The sequence below is a fragment of the Abramis brama genome, assembly GCF_963993115.1.
Source record: "Abramis brama genome assembly, chromosome: 9".
NCBI classification, from domain to species: domain Eukaryota; kingdom Metazoa; phylum Chordata; class Actinopteri; order Cypriniformes; family Leuciscidae; genus Abramis; species Abramis brama.
Genome location: NC_139971.1, coordinates 7,338,002 through 7,362,454, shown reverse-complemented (window position 1 = coordinate 7,362,454; position 24,453 = coordinate 7,338,002). Strand labels below are relative to the sequence as shown.

The 24,453-nt window shown below is 35.5% G+C and overlaps 1 protein-coding gene across 4 annotated transcripts in view; it reads left to right on the top strand.

The window, feature by feature from the left end:
- nectin1b (nectin cell adhesion molecule 1b) overlaps positions 1 to 24,453 on the top strand; it is a 244,386-nt gene that overhangs the window by 114,476 nt on the left and 105,457 nt on the right. The gene's annotated exons all lie outside the window — the stretch shown is intronic.

The following is a 24,453-nucleotide window of genomic DNA, read 5'->3' as shown; positions in this document are numbered from 1 at the left end:
GAAATTTCTCCATCATTGTCTTCCATTATTAAGTTGGAGTGTCGCTAAAGGGTTGCGTATTGAATTTGTGTATTAACTCACCTGCGGCAGTCCAGCAATATCGGTCGTTCATCGCAAGAAAGGTTTTTGTTTTCGATTTTCTCAATATGTTGATATTATATGTTATATTGTCCATCTTATGTATGAATACTGATGAGTGTGCATTAGATCACACTGAGTTAAATTAGTCTCACATTAGTTTCTCACATTATCTTTCATAAATGGCTTCTTGCATTTGACACAGCTTTTAAAAGCTTTTGTCTGTCAAATGCATAATATAAATATAAAAACTGTCTGTGTTCAATAGAAATGCAGCTGTAAGCTCCAAAACCCAATAGTAGCAACAGCTGGATGAGGACTCCCTACTGTGCAAAGCGATAGTTCTATTGAGCAAGGCAAATTATTCACTTTTTTCACTTAGAAATCACAGAAAGAAAAAAAAAGAAAAATAATCTTTATTCACTGTGAATAAGTGATACAACATGCATGGTCTATTTTCACAGCGAGGGCAATTACTTTTCCATCATCCAGTGCTTTTAAATTCAGCCCTTGATCAGTTGAGCCACCCCTGAAAGAGCATTCGCAGATGGGAACAGGAGAGTGCAGACTTGCTTGCCAGGGTTCCTGGAGAGCAGCTGTCCCTGTCCGTCTCCTCAAAGCTCTCTTTGTAGCCCCACGGGCCTTTGAAAGCATATTCACTCGTGATAAGCCTAAATGATACGGAATCAGCCTCATTCCCTCCAGAGCGAGCGTCCATGCTGTCACTCAGCAGTGCAGGGAAAGAGAATTTGGCTACATGAAAACTCTCCCATGAACGGCAAAGCCAGGGTCATAAGACTGTGAATTTGATATTATTTTTGAGATGCAGGTCAACCAGAAAATATTTACCCACCCTCATGTCATTTCAAAGTTTTTTAGTTTTTTTGTTTGTTTGTTTGTTTTTTTGGGAGGAACAGACCAAAATTTAAGTTGTTATTCACTGCACATCATAGTCAGCATACAGATATTAAATATAATAATGTAATAATAATATTTGTATATAAATGACAGGTCAAATTAGAGCGCTTTTGAATTTTCATGATTGTCCAAATGGCATGCATGTGTTTTACTTTTATGATTTCATTTTAACCGGGTTCACAATATGTACACAGTGAACACATCCTGTACTCTGTGCTCTCTACTGTTTGTTTAGCTGACAGTTTATGATAAGACCGTTTTCAGGCGCATACTGTATATATGTATTAATGATAAACGAATGCACCAGAGCAAACAATAAAGTTATACGTTTATAAAAGTTATAATTTAGTCAATATAATAATACAATTATTTATTTTATGTATTCGGAGTCACTTGACTCCAATACCACTTTGGTGATCCATGACATTTTTAAAGCTTTTTTATTTTTATGTACTCTCATCTCCACCTCAGGGTCTTCTTGACTGACATGTCTCTCTCTCTCAAGATGTGACAGACTTTTCAGTTATTGTAAGACTACATTATCAAACAAATAAAACATACAGTCAGACAAAATTATCAAAGTTATTGTAAGACAAAAGGATCATACAAAGTTATTTTTAGAACAAGTTATCAAACAAATGATAAAATAAAAAGATTAGACAAAGTTATTGTAAGAAAAAACATAATCAAACGATCAGACAAAGTTATTGACATGATCAAACAAAATCATCAAAGTTGTTGCAAGAACAAAATGATCAGGCAAAGTTATTGTAAAACAAAATAATCAAACAAATGATCAGACACATGTTCAAATCAAATAATAAAGTTATTTTAGGACAAAAATTATTGAACAAAATGATTAAACAAAGTTATTGTATGAATTATCAAACGATCAGATAAAATGACTAGAGTCATTGCCAGGAAAAAAATAAAAAAATAATCAAAGTTGCTGTAAGACAAAATGATCAAACAAAATGATCAAACTCATTGTAAGAAAAAAAAATACTAAACAAATAATCAAACAAAAATCAGACAAAATTATAAGACAAAATGATTAAAAATTAATAATATTGTCTAATAATATATTAAAATCAACAACCCTCACCTAACAAGACCCTATCAAGAGACGGGTTCATATGTTAAATCTAGCACTCTATTATCTATTCTGGTTCCTGTACCATGAAGCCAGTTTAGGTGGATGGCCATGTGTTTCAGTTTAGTTTGTGCCAACCCTGGGTTTTAGGCACATGAAAGTGGTTTGGCTTTTACCGGTGTTCATCGTCATCGTAACTTACGCTCCATGGCTATGTTCTGGGTAAGAGATTTCAAACCGAAATTGGTCCAATCAGCTGTGAGCAAAGTGACACATCTCTGACTAAATTAAGCCACTCCCCCAGTTTCTCTTGCTCCAAATTAAAGGTCACTATAGTAAAATATTTTAAAATACAAAAGTGTCTTGCTTTTAGCGATGATTATATATATATATATATATATATATATATATTTATCAACTATAAACTAATTTCACAAATTTCATTTCCACTGATACAGCAAAATATTTACTTCTTGCTGTGTAAATACATTTATGTACATCATATTCTTCTTCTAAATCTTCGGCAGAAGAGAGAAAATTATCTTGCTGATTCTCGTGAGAAGTGAATGTCTATGTCTATTTACATTAAAAAAAACAACAACAAAAAAACATCTTAGTATGATTTATAAGCTGTTTTCCTCATATAGGGACCAAAAAATGTCCCGACAAGGATTTCAGATATTGCCATCTTTTTGGGGACATTTTGCCTCCATAACGTAGGGTATACCTGATCCACACATGCAAATATGTGTGTAAACTGTATTTAGACATGGAGTTGTAAAACTAAATAAAAGATAAATAAGAGTTGCATATAAAATGAAAACAAAACCAGCAACATCAAAAACAGCTCATTTAATATTTCCACCATTATGAGGTTGACACATCACTGAACATTTGATGAAAAAGTAAAGGGAAATAAAAAAAGTACCCTATTATGAAAGGTGCCAAATATCACACAATTTTGTTATTATTAATTTGTAATCATTGTGTCAGACTATCATCAGAGGCACTTCTCAACTTAAGACAAGAAGAGTCTCATTAATCTGGCTTCTGCTTAGAGGTTTGCACTTACAGTCTATATATATATATATATATATATATATATATATATATATATATATATATATATATATATATATACTTTTACATTATAAACATGCAGCTAAAGAGAATCATATTTGATCCACAGTCCACTCAGATTCTCAGCCTACATGGATTATGCAGAAATATTAACTCCCTGTATGCAATGTTTCATGTAGAGACAAATTGAGATATTTCCATACTGTACCAGGTAGGAAAAAAAAAATGTTATGAAACTTGCTTATTACTCGGGCATGTAGTTTCATATGTCTAAAAACCACAATGCCTTTGCTGAGGCAACACCCTCAACATGACTAAGATAACAGTGGTGTAAAAACTCCACTATCAGTATTTAGTTTGTTTCTAAACAAATATAACGTGTATCTTAAAACAGATAAATGAAACCAGAAAAGCTGCATAATATATAAAGATATCCAATTGGTAATTCCTATTACTTTAATACTTTGTTGCTGAATAACCAATGTCGCTGCAAAAACATACAGTATTTAGTACAGTATTCACCTAAATGATTGTAAGTGAATCACAAAAATTTGATCCCACATTAAAACTAACTGTGATTGACTGGCATGTTTTGTATTATCAAACAAGTGGAAGAAAGAAACTGGAGAAGTGACTAGATGAAATGCATGAATCTCATGAAACCTGTCAAGGACATTATATGTCTCTGCAAATTCAGGAGGAAAAGATAAGAAACTATATTCAGTCTAAACATTTGTATTGTGCTACTTAATTTGACCAAATGTTTACCATAATTATCATTACCGTAATGCAAACAAACAAACAAACAAACAGATAAATAGAATATAATAATTATATAAAGTGAAGAAAATAAATAGAATATAATAATTATAAAAAGTGAAGAAAAAATAAATTGTGAAGTAATTCTTGTATTTGTTGTAATGCTTTTAATGTATGCTGATTTAAATGAAAATGAATTGTGTTTCAGTAAAAAAAGTAAAAATAATGATTTACAATTAATACACTGTTCTCCAACCATAAGACAAAAAGTAGTCCTTTGTCTTCATACAAGTTAATGTCAAACACAATCTTCACAGTCTCACAAACATGCAAGGTTTCTTTATAGTACCAGTGTCAACAAAATATTCCAACAAAAGTCTTTTTTTTTTCTTCATATATAATAAACAAATACTGTAGATTTTTATTTTGTTTTTTGTATTACTCTCTCAGAATTAAAAATTTATCTATGAAGAAAAATGTTTTTATCCTTCATGAACTGAGAAAGAGAAGAGAGCTGAGAGCTGAGAGCTGAAAGCATGAAAGCGAGCCTGCCTGCAAAACCAGGAAATTCAAAATAAAACGAGAACAACTAGTGCCCTTTGCAAACACATCAGAACAGTCATTCTTCATGACAGGTTTAGTAGTTTGCTGTATTCCCCAGAGATTTCCAATTAAATGTCAATCAGAAAAGCATATTTTCAGACATACAGTATTAGTATAGCACATGCTGTACTTCTTTGTTTTGTAAAAGATTTACAGTGTAGAACTTATCCACAAAAACAATCTAAGGAGCTCATTTCAAGAGCTTAATTGTGGCGACTGTAACTTTAAAAGTGTACTGTAATAATCATATACTTTTATAAAATCCTTAATTTTCATGTATGATTTTTTTTTTGTTTTTTTTTGTTTTTTTGTTAAAGTTTGTTAGAATATGTATTCAGATCCTTAGTACATAAATAGTTAGGCAACATGCTTGCACATGCATCTCACCATGAATCCAAGAAACATATATTTTCTTTATCTAATCAGCAGGCCATATCATGTTTCATGTCAGTTGTTTTCATTCATTGAAAAGCTTTGGTCTAGCGTGATAAATACAGACAGGAATTAGCTTGCCTACTCAAAAAACTGTACGTTTCAGCTTTCTCCTGTAGAGTCAGGAACATATTTTATTAGTAGTGCCTGTTATGGTGAACATCACTATTACTATATACTTAGAGTTAGGCATTTCAGCAAACCCCTTACTTCACCATCTAACAGTGATCATACGTATTTTGAATTGCTTTTGAAATTTTTTTTTTTTTTTACTTGCAACTGGAGGATTCAAATGTGAAGCAATGCCCTGGCAACCACCTACAACACACTAGAAACTTCATATAAATGCCCTGGTAACCATCTACAGCACCCTAGCAACGGTGTATAAATGGCCTGGCCACCACCTGCAATAACCTAGCAACTAAATAGCTGCATCCTGGCTACCACTGGCTACACCCTAGCAACAACATTCCAATGCCCTGTAAACCACCTGCAATACCCTAACAACTGTATGGCATTGCCCTGGCAACCACCCACAACACCAGAGTAATCACATAAAAGATACCCTCTCTTTCACCCAAAAACTGTAGATACTGCATCAGAATGACCCGGCAACGACCTGCTACCACTTAAAGCAACCACATATCAGTATCTTGGCAACCACTGGCTACACCATAGCAACCAGATACCAATACCCTTGCAACCACCCAAAATGCCCGAACAACTATTTACCAATACCCTGGCAACCACCCGCTACACCCTAGAACCCTTGGCATGGTCAGACAGTTTTGCCCAAGCAAACACATAAAAATCCCACAATACCCTAACGACTGCATGCCAATTCCCTGGCAACACCTGCAACACCATTTGAACCACATAAATACCCTTTTATTTACCAGTGAAACCCTAGCAACTGCATTGTAATGACCTGGCAACCACCTGCTACAACCTATATTCTGCAACCAACATTCTGACAACCGCTGGCTACACCCTGACAACCACATACCAATACCCTGTCAACCACCCAAAATGCCCTAACAGCTGTATATCAATACCCTGACAACCACCCGTTACACCCTAACACTCACAGATAAATGCCCTGGCAACCACCCACTACACCCTAGCAATCACATAGCAAAACTCTAGAAACTAGATTCCAATACCCTGTTAACTACCTACAACTCCCTAGCAACCACATAGCAATGTCCTGGCAAACACCCACTACTCTCTAGCAATTGCATAGCATCATGCTGGAAACTACATTGCAACGCTCTGGCAACAAATCACAACTGCATTGCAACACCCTGGCAATCACCCGCAACATCCTAGCAACCACATAGCAATGTTCTGGCACCAACCCACTACTCCCTTGCAATCGCATAGCATTGTGCTGGAAATTGCATCACAATGCTCTGGCAACCCACCACACCCTAGCAACTGCATATCAACACCGTGCCAACCACCTGCAAAACCATAGGAACTCCAGCAATACCCTGGCAACCACCCACTACACCCTAACACTGCATTTAAATGCCCTAGCAACCATCTACAACACCCTAGCAATCACATACTGTAGAAACGTCCTGCCCACCACCAGCTACACCATAGCAACCATATATAATTACCCTTTCATTCACCTGGAAAACTGTAGAAACTGCATCACAATCATCCGACAACCACCTGCTACATCTTATAGCAACCACATAGCAGCATCCTGGCAAACACCCCAAATGCTCTAACAACTGTATAGTAATACCCTGGCAACCACCCACTATACACCCTAGAAATCACAAACCCTAGAAACTTCATATAAATGTCCCAGCAACCATCTACAACACCCTAGCAATCACATACTGTATGCCAACCACAACCTAAACCCTAGTAAACGCATGATTTTGCTCAAGCAAACATATTAAAATGTATTTAATATGTGCTTTGTTGTGAGTAGAGATATGTCCTCAAATTGAACAATTTAATCTCTTTGGTAGCTTACATAGAAGCTTATCAGTTCTGTATAAATGTCGATTTGAAAGGGTTTAATTGAGTACGTGTTTGCCTTGTGCACCATCATTATTGTTATCATCAGATCACCACCTCTTAGTTGTGTGTTTATTTGCATCTCACTTACAGCTCTGTAAATGAGCTGCTGAGCAAACAAATGGATCAAGTCTCGAATTAATTGGTTGGCATCTTTGAAATGAAAGTGAGCCACCATGCCCATCCAATCAGTGCTTCAGTAGCGTCACATTAAGAGCTGGACATTACTATTCTGTTAAAGGTTGCCAGCTTAGAAAACCAGAACCTCTGTGGAACCGCTGACACCTCTGTTCTGCTAGAGCATTCTGGGTAGGCTGGGGATTCAAACAAGAAGTCTCTAAAGTGTGTCAGTTTTTGAGAGGTTTAAGTAAGTGTGCATGCGAGAGAGATACATTTTCTGGTTCTTCACATGTCGGTATGCCTTTGTGTTAAGACTCTTGAGACTGTAGTATTTGTTTTTCTTACTTCTATGCCTTTTACTTAGCAAGCAGAAACAAAACTGTACAATATAAATAACAAACATAAAATAAGTCTCTCTTCAACACAATATTTTGAGTTTTTATGTCAAAAGCAGCTGCCTGTCAGTATATGCTGTATGATTTATAGTACCAGACCTTAAATACGCACACAAGATACACATTCAACTGTTGCCGGGTTAAATGCTGGTTTTAAACATTTATGCACTATTAAAGTTACAAACAACGATTGCATAAAAATAAAAGATAGCTTCAAACAAGTGGATGTAGACATTCTGCTCATTTCTTTGTTATTGTCCATAAAACTGAAAGCCCAACACACTCTTATTGCAGTTGTAACTGTTTTACATTTTGGCGAATTGGTGGCTAATTCAAATGAATTCGTACAATCTGGCCTGAAAACACTAACTTTTGAAAACGGGTTTCAAAGTGTGATGATGTCATGCGCATGCATATTACGTGTTCAGTCTGTAGGCGCACAATTTTTCTTTACAAAGTGACATCAGGGCATAATACAGCGTTTTTAATCGTTTGCGTTAATCCGTGTGAACAGGATAGTTTTGACATTGTTGTCATCTGTACGCGAAAAGCGCAAAGTAAAAAACGTTTCACTTTTTAGTATATCGTTGTCGTGTAAACGTAGCCTCAGTTGTGAGTTTTCGTACAAAAGCACATCTGCTTATGCCCACTAATGTTTTTAGTATGGACCTTTTTAAAAGCAGAGACTCTGTTCTTTCTATTGAATATTCTGGGGGCCATTAAAAGTTTGTGAAAATGGTCAAAAACGCTGGCGGTGACTGGGGAAAGAGTTAAACACACAAATGTACTTTATGTATTTAATATCACTTTATTAGCCAATGTCTTTGCTGCTAACATGCAATGATCCAATTTAATAAGCAAAAAGGATTTTAGATAAACATCACATTTGTGTTTCTTTTTTTATTATTATTATTGCTGTGCAAGAGTGATGCACTTTCTTCTTCTGTGTCCTAGTCTGCGATCCACAATGGTAGCACAGCTGAAAGGTTTGTTTGACCTCTACTGTACATGCGTGAATTTGCATTTTCATTTCACTATTGTTTTAAAAGTGGTTTACATTTTTGTTATTAAAAAAAACAAGCAAGTAAGCCCAGCCCAGGTGAGAAAAAAATACACAAAAGTAAATTAACACGTTACTTTCTATAAAAAGTAACTAAGTAACCCAATTAGTTATTTTTTAGGGAGTAAAGCAGTGTTGTAACACATTACTTAACATAACGTTCCCCAACACTGCTTTCTTTTCTAAAAGACCAAACATTTTTGACTGGCTCTATCTATGTGCTAAAGCAGATGGAAAAGAGTCTGATCTTGTGGGTATATACAGATTTCTAGTTGGAATAAGCATATCATGAGATTTGAGAGACAGTCATACACTTTATGTCCTTTGTTTGCTTTCATTATTTTCACAGTTTACTATGTACACTTCTTGGTTCACTACCCTAGCAACCTCGTAAATTGCCCTTTCATGATGCTACATGTATTGGCAAGACATTTCGTTTGGATTTCCAAACAGGAACTGATGTCCATAAAAACTCCTTAATATATTCAATTATTTTGACTGGAAACATACAGTAAACCAAGCTTAATAGGCTACACACTGTTTCTAAGGTTCAAGATTGTAAGCAAAATATGAAAAAATTTAGTTCATTTAGCTCATTCTTAGAAACCCATATAGCTTTGCCAAAACATTTCATGCACAGCTTATTCGAACAATCTGTATATTCGAATATATACTGTACCTGTTTCAAACATTTTTGTTTGTCGTATTTCACACATTATTTGCTTGTTTTACTGTTTTAACTTTTAAATGTAAGAACCAGCTCCCAAGGATACACATGGACTTTTTCCAAAACATAAAGTGATTTTACCTTGAAGTCACTGATGTTTGTTTCTACACAAAATACATTGAAACATTTATGTTTGGTGATCTGTTCAGCTGATCTGTTATGCATGCCTCTGGATCACACAGAAACCTAGTTTAAATGTTAATTTTTTAAGTGTTTAAAAAGTGCACTTTTAAATGATTCAACATTCAACATTACCCGCATAACACCTTGAAACTATGGAGAGAGAGATTTGGTTCTCACAGCTGAGCTCCAGATGTCTTTCTGTTGTATTTTTGGACTTTGTTTGTATATGTTCAAGTGCCGTGCAACGTTACTGTGATAATTTATAATGTAGTGAATTGCAATACGTTCACAAATGGAGGTAACAGTAAGTTACTAGAACATTCTGTCCAGCTACGTACGGCTCTTTTAACAGTAGGTACTGTATTACCTTTCCAGGACCGGTAAAAGGAAGGAAGGAAGGAAGGTATGTCATGGGATTTTAGACAAGGCCTGGAGATTTATATTGTCCAGAAAATTATTCTGGAACACAGTTTGGACATGAGTCAGATGGTAAAATTGTTCTCTATCATTTTTTTTCTTGTATATTGCACCCATGATGCAAACCTGTGGAAACGGTGAGGCTATTTGCCTTAAAAACACATCTTTGTCCACAACCTGTTTTTTTGTTTGTTTGTTGTACCAATACATGTTTACCGTTGCTCCTGGCCTGCCTGACATCAGTCAGATATTGGTAGGCATGGTGGTGCATGTAGTGAGTGAAGTTACTGCTGACAGGGTCTAACCTCTCCACTTTACCTGCAGAGTCAACAAGCCCACGATACTGATTAAGTTACTAGCATGGATTTGCCAAGCTGCCCTTCTGTGCTGATTCCTGCAAAATGCAAACAAACTTCAGCCCTGACAGACTCTGGTCCCTTTGTTCCCAGGGAGCTCAGGGACGCTCAGTACATACTGCATTATTAACTGTGGTAGAACAGCAACATATAAACAATGTTTATCATAGAGCTCATGTACACGGTATGCAGGCTAATTAAATGTATTGTCAGTGGAAATTGTTTCTCCTGTCTGTTTAATGCCCAGAGACAACTTCAATTTAGTCAAAGTTTGACTTTGTGAAGAGTGGAAACACTGTGGCTCACTGTAGTGCTTTCTAAGCATTGTTCTCTGTGTTAGAGCATTCTGATATGTTGTTAATTTGGGGCAGAGCTAATCCAGAACTACTTTGTCTGACCAGTGGGAGACCCATAATAATAATAATAATAACAACAACAACAACGCCTAATGCGTTTTTTTTTTTTTTTTTTTTTTTTTTTTTTTTACGTGTGAATTCTCCCAGCACCATATGTGGATATTCAACCGTCAGACAGTAGGCCCTACGTAATGTATTTCAATCAAAACTATGTTTAAAGTGAAAATTAACAATACATGTTTGTTTGTTTGTTTGTTTGTTTGTTTGTTTGTTTGTTTTTGTTTGTTTTTTGGTTATTTCTGTAAAATTTAATTATGAATAAGAGTTATATATAATCATCAAATATAATGTGTATACTAATAAATAAATAAATCCACAATATCGATAATAAACGTTTGAGAATTTTTTAATACTTAGTTTACATCTAGATGATCAGGTTATTATTATTATCATTATTATTATTATTATTATTATTATTATTATTATTAGTATACATATTAATTGAGCAAATACCATAAAACCAATATATTTTTCATCCATCTAGTTCTGCTGTGCAGCACCTAACTTGACAATTAAATAAAAATATAATGTTGTTTGTTGTAAATTAATTGGTTTAAATTTAAAAAAAATATATTTAATTTTTAATTGTATTAATTAATTTAATTAGACATTAGTTTTGATGACACATCTGTATTAAATCATAAAACTGAGAAAAAAGAGGAAAGGAAAACAGAACTTTTGGAAAAAAAAAAAAATGATGGAGCCCTAAATTAAATGGTAGCTTATTCAAGTTATGTTTCCATTCATTCTTGAGGTCTAACAAACATGTGGAAGGCATTTTCTTCGCCATTAATGGTATAAAATGAATAATCAATGTTGATGCATTTTTGGCCGTATCGCCCAGTCCTACCAACCATCATCATTTTCTTCAGAAAATGAAAAATCCTATTGGTTACACTTTAGATTAGGGTCCAATTCTCACTATTAACTAACTACTAACTATGACTTTTGCCTCAATAAACTCCTAATTACTTCTTATTAATAGGAAGGTAGTTGTTAAGTTTAGGTATTGGGATGTAGAATATGGTCATGCAGAATAAGGCATTAATATGTGCTTTATACGTACGAACACACAGCCAATATCCTAGTAATATGCATGCTAATAAGCAACTAGTTAATTGTGAGAATTGGACCCTAAAGTATTACATAATACAGTGTTATTTAACCTCAATAACCACAACGCTGTTAAATGAATACAGTTGTATGAGTGTTATGTATGGCGATCGCACTTAGACATGTGTTCAGTAGTTTAGACAGACTTTGAAACATCTGCATGGAGCAATATTCACGTTCCAGATTTTCTTCTGGAACTCTTATGTGTCGAGTCAGAGAATATGTTTCCTCTTTGTGGATTACAATTGTATTACGTTGACATGGTCTGATCAGAATCCCTCCAGGGTTGTATTTTTCCAGGCTACGCTGCACAAATAAAAGCAGTCAGGAAACCTCTAAATGGAGTCCCTGGGCGAGGGAGAGCACAGAGAATAACAAAACAGATAGCGGCTTTTTAGCTTAGACCTTGATAAACCCAAAAAGACCTTAAACAGGAGAATATTTGTTTCTGGTGATTTATGAGGATTTTGACCTGTTGTGGCTCTTAACTCTGACAACAAAGGGAAAAGGATATATTTGTTTTTAGCCGCTTAAACCGAGCTAGCTAAAAGCCACCTATTTTCATGCATGTCTGAGTACAATAGTTAGTGTCCATCAGTGAATGGAGATCCGGTCTCCAGACTGTGTTGTTCGGATCTATAAGTGACACAAGACAAATGCCGCTCTTGTTAAAGGAATGTTGAGCTCAACTTTTAACTTAAAGGTGAGTTAAACAATAGAAGCAGGGGTCAAAGGTCGCTGTGTATCTTGTTACGCCTTTTGTTGTCTTTATTTCTGTTTTGACTGGCTTTGATTATCTCTTCATCCTTCCTCCCCTTCATTTCATGTGCCTGTTTTATGTTTTTTTAATTACTGTTGTAGTCGGAGGTGATAAAAACCTATTTGAATGTATTTTTCCTTGCTGCAGAAAGATTTTTGGCTTCATCTCTGCTGTTCTTTATTACGATAAACACAAGCCGTAGGAGGCGATGGCAGAGCGGGGCACGCTGCCAGAGGACAGGCATGTGTGTTAACATGCCATGTTAAACACAGCAAACAGACTCTAGACCTCCTTGTTCCCTTCTAACTAAGCTCTGCATGTCCTAACCCACCTTTGCACTAAGATCAAGGGCTAATGCTATACATGTGTGCTCGCAGGCTTATAGCTGGATTTGTATGTATACTAATTGTTTTCCACTAAGAGTATTACTAGTCCCATGCCACCACACTTTTGACCTCTAGCATGAAGTCTTGTCCACATTGCAGCCACTTAAACAGGACTGACTGACATGTCAAGCGCTAGATGATAGTTTATGGGTTATCTGAAATAGCTACAAAGTGTTTAGTTTTTTAAATATGAAATGCCATAACATACAGATAGATAGATAAGTGGACGATCGAAATAAAGTGTAACCAAATTGACTTGCAATTTCTGAATGGAAATTGTTTCAAAGTAAATCCTACATCATTTTTTTTTTTTTTTTTTTTACATTTGAAGGCAAATATCATCAATATTGTCCAGTCTTGAAGCTCGGTCACTGAACTGAACAATTAACTTATTCCTCACAGAACTATTAACTATCTTCAGATGAGCTATATGAAGGACATAACATGGAAAAATACTGTTACTTTTGATGATGTGCTCTTTCAAAGCACTGAATCCAATCAAAACCACAGCACTTTTAAAGAAAGATTTCAGGTAGAACTGTCCGATGGACGTCGAACAATCTTTGATCCAATTGTGCTGATTTGCACCATTAGCCTGTAATATATTATCTGAGGTATATGGCGGCTCTTGTCTGTTTGAAAGGAAGACTAAATCAGCCTCTCTTTTCCTCCTGCTCTCCATTTTGACAACTGACAAAACTCATCTTCTACGGGGAATTGAAATAGAGGGTCCTGTTCTGTTCTGGCAGTTCTTTCAGGAGTCCCATCAATCAGACCTACTATTGTGCTAGACAAAGAGACCTTTTCTGTATTGAATTCAACGGAGGCTCCTTAAAATTGATAAAATACAGATACTGAACCTTTGATATACAGAGAGGTCAACGTAATCTCTGTACTATGATGGAAGCCAGGGGGAGTCTGTGTGCAGTAGAGCGGAAGATCAAACCAATGGCTTTCTTAACATATGTTGATGTGAATGATAGTAAACATAATGCATATTATGCATTTCATTGTGTGTGTGTGTGTGTGTGTGTGTGTGTGTGTGTAGTAATGAAACTCTGATGGATATAATGTATGTTTCACAATCAGAATTACCCTTAAGCAATGCTTTAAGAAACAATATTGAAGAAACATCACTTTCAGACCACAGAGTGCCAAGAATTCAAAATTACAAGCACCCAGACGTCTGTAATCATATTATGTCGTGATGCAAAAGATACTCTCTCCACTGTGGTTGATTACATCAACTCAAAATCTACGTTCTTACAGAGCCAATGAAAATATTGGCAAGATACACCTAGAGCAATGTTACATATTATCATGGCTTATATCAACCTCATATAATCAGCCTATTAAACAGGCAATTTCTTATCACAGTTTTCTAGTGTAATCAAAGAATGATGCTTTAGGGGAGATTTTGATATACCCCATACAAGTCGCCAAATACACCAGTGATATGGAGTTCATCAAATGGCTGTATTTTTGGTCACAGTGAGCATTCATATACAGCTGCATGCCTTAATGTTATTGGTCGGCTGCACAACTGGCCATAACTTTGATTTAAATGATTAAAAATGGCATATTTTGCTGGTTAAATGTCATAATTTTTTGAGGAATCATTTTTATTGCTACTAAAAATTAACTAACTCGAAGGGAAAGCATATTACTTATATAATGGTTGTCAATGCATGAATCATACTCTCTAAGAATGCAGATGAATGCATTTTGGTTTTACTCAGTATGTGCAAGTTAGGACTTTTCAAATTTAGTGGGTTTTTGGTTAAATGCCTGAAATAAGGTCTTTGGTTAACACAAGCTCACAATACTCTCACCTAAATTTGTTTCAAACCTGTATGAATTTCTTAGGAAGTCAATGGGTTACATCAACTCTTTGGTTACCGACATTCTTCAAAATATCTTCCTTTGTGTTCAGCAGAAGAAAGAAATTCATACAGGTTTGAAACAACTTGAGGGTCAGTAAATTATGACTGAATTTTCATTTTGAAGAGAACTATTCCTTTTAAGATCATCACACCAAAGAGGTAAACTCATATAGGTAACACTTTATTTTAAGGTGATGTGGTTACACATTACTACATGTACATACTTAAGTAATAACAGTAAATGATGCATAATTACAAGTAACTAACCCTACTACCCTAACCATAACTCTATAGTAAGTACACTGTAAAAAAAGAAAAGTTGACTTAACTTAAAATTATAAGGCAACTTGCTGCACAGATTTTTTGAGTTGACTCAACTAACAGAGTTTACTCAACTGGAGATGTTATAGTTGAGTCAACTCAACTATAGAGATGTTTTAGTTGAGTCAACTCAAAAAAATCTGTGCAGCAAGTTGCCTTATAATTTTAAGTTAAGTCAACTTTTCTTTTTTTACAGTGTACATGTAGTCAATTAATATTACTTATTTGAGTAAGTACAATGTAACTATGTCACCTTAAAATAAAGTGTAACCCTCGTGTACTCACTAAAATCTTGTTGGTCACAGAGCTTATTTTCTGTAGCAATCCAAAAGGAATTGAAAAAAAATTCTTAGGTTTTTTGTTGAGGGAACAAGGGTGATGCTAACTTCTGTGTTGGTCTACAAAAATACATCATCACTGCAGCACTCTAAGCAATTGCAAAAATCAATAATACCCATATAATCGTTTTGAATATGGATACCCTACCACGTGAAAAAAATTACTTTGTGTCTGTTCCTCTGTGGAACACAAAGTAAGAAATATCTGTTCCACAGAAGAAAGAGGTTTGGAATGGCATGAGGGTTTTCCTGTACAGAATTTTCCTGTTTGGGTGAACATCCTTTTCATTTCTTCTCATTTGGATAAATGTAATCTTTCCCTAAATTTGTTGCATCTCTGAATATGCCCACATGCATGAATATGAGGGTTTTCCTGTACAGAATTTTCCTGTTTGGGTGAACATCGTTTTCGTTTCTTCTCATTTGGATAAATGTAATCTTTCCCTAAATTTGTTGCATCTCTGAATATGCCCACATTGCATTGCCAAAGGTTGCTGATGCTCATGCCATCTGAAATCTCTAACTCTCATTTATATTGAATGACTTGGTCACTTTGTTGCAACAAATCGTTGTATACAGTATGTGTGAAGAATTGGAATAAGTGCACATAAAGTGGGTTGCTTTTAATTAAGTTACTTTCCCCCGTAATCTTTATCACTGCCTTTTCTCATTCCCAGCCGTTAAACACATAAAGCTAAAGACACTGCGTCCAATTATGGCTGCCGGATTATTCTTCCATCGTGGAGTAGATTTCATTATTTTAGGGGAGAACAGAACCGGCACTGCTGCCCAATATTACATCTTTACGTTGGCTTTTGGTGACGTGCCACCAACCACAGAGCAGGAGAAAGCAGAGAGAGGCGCTTGGCTCGAAGCTGCCATTGATCGATGAGAAGCCTGGAGTTTTGGGAACACGTGACAGCTTTCGCACCCAGTTTGGTGAAGCTTGAAAAGAAATCAGAAGAGAGGCACTGTGTAGGTCTTAATTTGCTGACAGAGTCAGATGCTGACCGAGGGCGCTACTTTGCATTTGATGGATGATAAACAACGGGTATGTATTGCTTACGATTCCTTGGACTCACTTACATGTTCCCAACTGCTCCGTCTTAAAGATCCCGAGAAGGCAAAGAACACAGCCGAGTCTAATTACTTTTTGTGCTGAAAATGAGAAAAAACAGTAAGAGTTTGTCAGCATGGGCTGCAATAGCAAGTGATCCATGCAGAGACGGGTGTTTATTTTTGCAGGTAGCAAGTGTGCAGTTTGATTAATTGTATTTAGAATGAGGCTTGTATGATTAAAATGTGCTTGGGGGCCGAGGGCATAATATTTTGTTTTCATCCCAGAACAGTGACTCTAAGCGCTCAGCTGGTTGTCATTAGCTACAGAGATCTGATGTGGTTTCGGCAGTAAGGAGATGCCGCCATGGACTCCTAATATTGTTTGTCGTAGCCACATCTGTTCATGGAAGAGCTTGGACCCCTATTTGTGCATTTTGGAGCTCACAGCAGCACATTTGCAAGGTACTCCTAAAGGGAACAACAGCTGTACAATACTTGAGGTTTTAAACCCAGAACCATCTGCTCTTGTTTTTAAGATCTGCATCACACCAATCAAACTGCTCAGTTTTCCTGCACTTTCTCAGGAAGTAGGAAATACATGTCATTGCCGTTTCCTCTATCCATTGTTTGGACAAATAGGTAGTCCCGCTCCACTCCATTTTAAGTTATGTTATTGTCATTTTTTTTCGTTTTAATAAAACATTTTTTAGCTAATTAATTACACGATGTGGAGATTAATTAATCACACATCAAATTTGCTGGAGAAGTTACCCCCAATATATAATTTAAAGTCATGATTGTGTTAAATAATAAAAGCATCAAATAGAAATGACAAAAAGTAGCTTTAGAAAGAAATATTAGATTTGATTCAACATAGAATTTACTACTCATAAACTTTTAGGCTACAACAGCCACGAGGGTGTGTAAATGATCACAATCATTTCTGTAAATGATGTAGATGATCTTTTTTTTTTTCTTTTTTTTTATTACCTTGATATACTCAAAATAAGAAACTAAACTGCCAGTAGGTGGCGCTAAATGTCTTAATGAGTAAGTCATTGAGTCATGCATTCATTTGATTTGTTCGAATGGTTGATTCATTCAGGAATTAAGTAAATGGCTCTCTTTATGAATGGGCCATTGAATCATTGGTTCACCCGATTCGTTCAAAACGCGAATTCATTCAGAAACACTGCTGTGTGTTGCTTGGAGATGCACAACAGTTCTGCTGTGGCTTTAAATGCTTTAAAAACAGACAATATTGTGTCTAAAATATAACCATATTATCCTAACTGAATCAGTAGCCTATCACATTTGCACTCGTGCTAATTGGGACAAAAACAACACTCGTGTGATATTGCACTCGTTGTTCGTGTGATATTGCTTAACTACAATATATAGTGATATAAATATGAGACAAAAACGCATAGAGGGGCATTTTTGCCCTAATATCTTGAATTTAAGGTGCATATAACTGCATTCTATAGGCTACAACACACAGTGAGTTGCTGCCCTGCTTCATGTTCCTCACCAATCAACTACATGACCTACATATATCATTTTGGTAATAATCTAGATAGAATAATCTAGAAAGATTTGTATATTTCACTATGTGTTGAATCTTTTTCAACTTGTACTTGCAGCACCCCGATGCATAATAATTGGGGTGGTAATGGTTGATAATGTTTACTCTTGACAGTTGCCGGAAGGAGAGCGCTTTCATCAAGCCTTATTAGGATTTGTGTCTCCATTTTTATAGTTCAGTAATTACGCACAACATCATCAAAGCCTCAGCGATGAGAGACAAGACAACCAGGTTCCATCTCATTATTGGCAGGCAAAGGCGTCTCTCAATCCTCACTTGGTACTTTAAGTACCTTCATTACAGCACACTCTAGATTCCAGCCCATCAAAATTCTACCCAAGTACCTCGAAGGCAGAACATTCTAGCTCACTTTGCGTTTTCAGTTAGAACAAGCTGCCCATTGCCTTATGATGGGAACAGGCTTTCTTGTTCTAGCTAGCGAAATTTCAGTGTAATGGAAGGTTTCAGGCAGGCAGCGAACATGGAGCCTACTGGGTGTCTGCTTTTATCAACTCCATCTGTCTATAACAGCTTTGTCAGCACCACAGGGCCAGAGTCAGGGATGACATTTCAGCTATAGTGCAGTGGCTATAAAAACACAAATACGCTGAGATCTTAGCCAAACATGAGTAATGTGTTTATTCATTCATTGACATGCCTCATTTAAGAGGAATTATTGTAGCACACGCATACATGATAATGACAATGAGGTTTAGGACAGTTAAAATCCATACACCGCCAAATGGAAATGAGGATTTACACTTCGCCGTCAGGTAACTAGCTCAGTGTAGAGTATGCATTCATCACTCAGGGCTGTAAACAACCTTCTGAGCAGTGCTTTTGACCTTTAAAAGAATGTACCTCATTTCACATTCAGCATCTGCCACAATCTACAGCACGTCAAACATCAAGAGCCCCGTCGACAACAAAAGAAGGTCTGTAAGCCTAAGAGTGACATGACGTGTGCTTTTTTTTTTCTCTATTAAGATCAAAAGCTTGAGTGTCTAACTGTCATGTCAAGTGTGTTGTTTCTGTTTATTTCTTGATTTTGATGATTGTAGTGGTGGGAATTTGAGAGTGACAGAAATATGAAGGTCTGATGCACACGCGCCAGACAGAAAATTTTAAAGGAACCAGTCCAATGCACACATTTTTTTATTGTTTTTTGAAGCTTATGTGACAAGATAAACAAATGTATTCTAGAACGTCACACATTGCAGACAAATGGTTAGTGTTGGGTTGCACTGTTAAAAAAAAAAAAAAAAAAAAAAAATTGTGAAAAGATGTCTCTGGGGCAGTAACCTTAAAGAAACATTTTTGTACCTTATCTACTCCAAAATAGAGCTTATTAACACCTGTCCCTTAGAGTAATATAACTCTTAAGGTGCTATAGGGCTTCAGGATTAATGAATTAGTGTGAAATGAATTTTTTGTCTGGATCTTTAAATTTAGAAAACAAAATAGATAAATACAAAATAAAAATAAAACAAAATACAAAATGCAATTCCCACAGAGATAATATGTCATAATATGTTTTTATTTTCTAAATTAAATTTGATATTTTGAGGGCAAACGTCAAAAACTGTCCTGTTATTCCTAAGACAAATGTCTTGTTAAAAGGACTGGATAACTGTATAAATTTTGACAATCTAAATGCATTTATTTATTTTTCAAACATTAAATCAGTGGAGAATTTTATATATAAACACACACACACACACACACACACACACACACACACACACACACACACACATTATTTAAAAAATACATTTACATATTATGTTTTTATATTATAGAATTATAGCTATAACCATTGCTGCAAGTATTTTACTGTGGAATTATAGTACAGCTGTAAAACATAAAATGGTATTGGTACTGTTGAATTACGTTAAACAGCTGGAATCATTGCTGCCAGTATTTTACTGTGAAATTACAGCACAGCTGTAAAATGGAATAATGGTGTTGAAACCATAAAAGTACAGTAAATGGCTGGAACCACAGCTGCCAGTATTTTATTGTAAATTTACGAGTACATTTTAAGGAAAATATGTTTTTTTTTTGTTTTTTTTATTTTTTTATATATATGTGACATTTAGCATTCCATTAAATATAAACTTGAAACATAAAATACAAAAATATACAAAAAGTTTGTCATATCAAACCAACATGAAGCATAAGACATAAACCACATTTTCCAAGCTGTGTTTTTCACATAATTCTCCAGAATCTTCCCCAAAAACAGCACAGAAAATATTGGGGGAAAGTACATTTAATCTGATAATAATGCAAATGATAGTTGGACTACGCTGTTGGATAGTTAGACGTCTTTGGCTAGCAACAAACCAGCTACCATTTAGTCATACCAGTTTAAGGCGGTAATGGAAACAAAATAGCTCACTGATACCAGCTAATAACCAGCTTGAACCATGTGCTACCATTTCCCAAAGCATATCCACCAGCTTAGGATGGATGGATCCAGCAGGGTTATTAGTTGCACGAACCCCATTTGGGTAATTCATTTGCCAGATTACATTAATTTACCCTCCCACAACATATCCCGTACTATTACCCCCAACACACTTCACCTCAGGTCACCCCATTCACCCATCATCCCCAGCTGATGTGACTGTGACATCCAAAATGGCTGCTATTCAAATCTGGCTGCAACCCAAATCTGCAGTGGTGACAAAGTAAATATCTTGTAGCTGCCAAGCAAGCATTACGCTGGTTACATGGTTAGACTTTCAAATCTAAAGAGATGCCAACCCCCACCTCTCATTCTCTATTTCAGTCTCTTGTCCTTCTCTAGCCTGGGTTTTTTCTCTCCCCTCTCACAATTGGTTATAAGCCCTGCAGGCTGGCAAAGTGATCATGATTAAATGTGAGACACAAGCCGCCCTGCCAAAGAAAAGAGTGAGGGAGGGGGACTGGGGAAGGGGATAGTTGGGGTTAGAGAGACTTGAGTTTGGAATTTCTTCGCTGTTTGTCACACATGCAGAGAAAACTGAAAACAGATGGGGATGAGGAAAGAGAGAGTGAAAGAGGGAGCAAAAAGAAAACAAATGCTGCCAAGTTCCGAGGTTCTCTCCGAGCAGGCCTGACATACAGGCACATCAGGCCGAACAAGATCTTGAAATAATACGGTGGTCATTGTTTTCCTTCATATTTTTTTCTAAAAAGGTTTAAGAATCCTTCTTTGTGTTTCATAAGCAAGGCTAACTTCCCAATTCTTCCGGAGTACCGCTCTCAAGAGATTTGTCCCTAGAAAATCCAATAGTGGTCCTTGGCTAAGTTTAATTTGCAGAGGGTTTGATAAAACTTCTCCAGCCGTGAATGTTTCTCATTTTAACATGTTTTGGTTCATCTGTCCTCTCTGAGGAAAACATACCGAATGCCTGTAGATATGCAGAACAATGCTCGTTACCCCCTCGGAGGGAAAATGAAAAAGAAAGGCCTCTTTTGCAATAATGCTGACTTAGATGTAAACTATATGATTCATATCCACAAATACATCTTTCAGTTAAAACGATAGTGGGTTTCATTTAATATACTTTTTGTCTTGTGTTTTAATATGAAAGGGATAGTTCATCCAAAAGTGAGAATTCTGCCATCATTTACTTACCTTTATGTCATTCCAAAACCTGTATAACCTTATTTCTTCCATGAAACATAAAAGGAGACATTTTCATCATAGGGTCATTGGAAAAATGTACAGCAACCAAAGTAATAAAATGTTGCCACATTCATGTTCATCTGTTTCACATAAAACTGAACACGCTTTTAACGCCACTCACTGGACTTTTCACTTTGAAACATGCAAGAAGCAATGTAATATAATTTTGTGTAAATGCCGCTATAGACACATTTTTACAACAAGTACTCTTGGTTGGAATGTTGCAAGAAGTAACGTAATATAATTTAGCAGAAATGCCGCCACATGCAAGTGTATTCAATAAGCCTGGTAAGATGTTATTTTCCATACATGCAAAGAATATCTGTGAAGCTACAAAAAAAAAAGAACCATAAAAGTAGTTTTCTGAATCAATTTAGCTTTGAGCAACAGATGAAATGTTTTAGCTCTACAAACAAAAGAAAATGAAGACATTCATTAAAAATGAAGACATTCATCAAAGTAAAAATACTTACATTTTACACCTAAAATGTACACCTAAATGAAATATGTATAGGCTACTCTGGGCATTCATTGCTTATATTTTTGAAATAATTTATTTAGTATTATTTTAAATACATGCTCTATACTGGAAAAATACATGTAATTTATAATGTCCTCAGCATATATATATATATATATATATTTTTTTTTTTTTTTTACAATGATGAGGTCTCTGTGGTCACATCTTTAACATGTCAACTCCATCTTTCTAGTATGATTATTTCTCTCTGTAGTTGTGGGATAAATCTTGCCATTTTTGTTATGTTTATTAAAGCAGCTATACAACTGAGGGGAAAAAATGTTCCACTGTTAAACACATGGTTTAAATATAAAATAAATATAAACTTTTATCAACTCCGACAGACGTCAACTCCGTCAGGTTTTATGTCTGACAAAGTTGACTTGTAAGCTGATGGAATTGACAAGTGCTCACAAAAATTATTTATATAGTGATATTATATATGTTTTTGCATATGTGGAATTAATGTAATTTCATGTATATTTGATGTAATGAACTTCTTCATAGAGACCGAACATGTCCGACACCAGCTGCCCACTGCTTAAGTCATGCAGTTCAGGCACAAATCAAATTTACATCATTAATTAGGTTTAAATACATCTTATAGTTAATTCATGGGCACGATTTACATATTTTTCCCCCGCATGTCATGTGCAAGACTCTGTAGAGTTGGAAACAACTTCCATACTAATCAGAAAAATAAAAGTACACCTTTCCTCACCAAGCTGCATGATTTAATGAATCATTCAAGTCAATTGCACAAAAAGTTACACGTTAAAGTTTTGTCAAAGACAAATTATTTATTTTTCTTGATTTGTTGTCTTGTCAGTTGTTAAAAAAAAAAAAAAAAAAAAAAAAAAAAAAAAAACCCTGTCAACTCCGTCAGAATTTGTCAACTCCGTCAGTATTTAACACTGTCAGATGAAGGTTTTTGTTCATTTTAAAATAAATGTTTTATTAATTATTACATGCGTAAAAAGATGAAAACATCAACTTAACTACATGGCATTGTCGTATTTACCTAAAAACTTGTTGGATGTATCATATTAAAATAGCATGCTTTTTTAGTGTGTCTGACAAATTATGAAGTGAATAAATGCTAATTAAAAAATAATAATAATAATTCATAAAAACCTGTTCCCTTATATGGTACATTAGCTGGGCCCTTTGTCTAGAAATTTATCCATTTCTAATTAGGTAATATAACATCTAAAACCTGTTTTGTCCCTAATCTCAAGAATCAATAGACTATTTTTAACCGGCTCTTATTAACATTTTTTTACCCGTCTCCTGTTGGTTGGCAAAACCATGCATTGCTAAACCAGGACCAACGTGTTAGCATTTGGCTGATTAGCTTCAAACAAGGAGTCAATATAGGTACACTATGTGCTAAAACACTATGTACTTATGCACTATGTACTCAACCATGAACTTTATGATGTTATTTTGTCATTCATCATCAGAGTATGATACGCCCCACCCACCCCCTTTTCGCAGTTAAAGCTGTGACAGTTGAGTGCATGAAGTGTCCAACATTCCACACTTCATTTGTTCAGTTAATTAAGTGCATCATCCGGGTATTTAAAGTATTTAAACTTTTTCTTTTTGGAAATTTCAGTGTGAACACTCCACTCGCACTATTTGTACCACAAAACGGCATAGAATAGAGCATAAGTATGCAAATTGGGATGCAGCTAATGTTTGGTTAGTAGGGCTTCATCAGCCCCAAGTGGCAGATGTTCCTTCTCCACTGATGGCCTTTGAGAATATTCTGAATGTTGTAACACTGTATTCTGAGGTTGTCAGCTTGGACAAGTTAATAACTAGCCTAGACTGCTAGAAACTAGCTATCATGTTTCAAAACACAGCTGCTAACTTAAGCTAGATTTTCCTTGTGTAGCGACACAGAGGTGTTAGATGGTTAAAGAGATTTTATACTCTATTCTACTGATTCCAAAAAGCAACGACTACACCACCCGGGATTAACTACCCGGGAAAGACCTAAAAAGGCCCACAAGTTCGATTTTTCTCTTTCTACTAAATGACCCAGAGACGTGGATTCTTGGTACAAAAGTTGTAAATCTTTATTAAACAGTTCGTTAAAAGGTCTCACTTAATCAAGCAATCATAAAAAATAAATAAATAAAAAAGGATCAACCACAATAAACCACTGGTGAAAAAAATTGTTCAGAAAGAAA